This window comes from Pseudophryne corroboree, chromosome 6, assembly GCF_028390025.1.
Source record: "Pseudophryne corroboree isolate aPseCor3 chromosome 6, aPseCor3.hap2, whole genome shotgun sequence".
Lineage (NCBI taxonomy): Eukaryota > Metazoa > Chordata > Amphibia > Anura > Myobatrachidae > Pseudophryne > Pseudophryne corroboree.
This window is the reverse complement of record NC_086449.1, coordinates 190,123,344-190,124,482: the sequence shown is the minus strand read 5'-3', so window position 1 is coordinate 190,124,482 and position 1,139 is coordinate 190,123,344.

Genomic DNA, 1,139 nt, shown 5'->3' with positions numbered 1-1,139 from the left:
GTCTGGATTTGGAGTCACCCTCAAAATTAAAGTGGAAACACACACTACATGCTGATCCAACTTTGATGTAATGTCCTGAAAACAAGTCAAAATGAGGCTCAGTAGTGTGTGTGGCCTCCACGTGCCTGTATGACCTCCCTACAACACACACAAGTGGCTCAGGTAGTGCAGCTCATCCAGGATGGCACATCAATGCGAGCTGTGGCAAGAAGGTTTGCTGTGTCTGTCAGCGTAGTGTCCAGAGCATGGAGGCGCTACCAGGAGACAGGCCAGTACATCAGGAGACGTGGAGGAGGCCGTAGGAGGGCAACAACCCAACAGCAGGACCGCTACCTCTGCCTTTGTGCAAGGAGGAACAGGAGGAGAACTGCCAGAGCCCTGCAAAATGACCTCCAGCAAGCCACAAATGTGCATGTGTCTACTCAAACGATCAGAAACAGACTCCATGAGGGTGGTATGAGGGCCCGACGTCCACAGGTGGGGGTTGTGCTTACAGCCCAACACCGTGCAGGACGTTTGGCATTTGCCAGAGAACACCAAGATTGGCAAATTCACCACTGGTGCCCTGTGCTCTTCACAGATAAAAGCAGGTTCTCACTGAGCACATGTGACAGACGTGACAGAGTCTGGAGACGCCAAGGAGAACGCTCTGCTGCCTGCAACATCCTCCAGCATGACCCGTTTGGCAGTGGGTCAGTAATGGTGTGGGGTGGCATTTCTTTGGGGGGACGCACAGCCCTCCATCTGCTCGCCAGAGGTAGCCTGACTGCCATTAGGTACCGAGATGAGATCCTCAGACCCCTTGTGAGACCATATGCTGGTGCGGTTGGCCCTGGGTTCCTCCTAATGCAAGACAACACTAGACCTCATGTGGCTGGAGTGTGTCAGCAGTTCCTGCAATATGAAGGCATTGATGCTATGGACTGGCCCGCCCGTTCCCCAGACCTGAATCGAATTGAGCACATCTGGGACATCATGTCTCGCTCCATCCACCAACGCTACGTTGCACCACAGACTGTCCAGGAGTTGGTGGATGCTTTAGTCCAGGTCTGGGAGGAGATCCCTCAGGAGACCATCCGCCACCTCATCACGAGCATGCCCAGGCATTGTAGGGAGGTCATTCAGGCACGTGGAGGCCA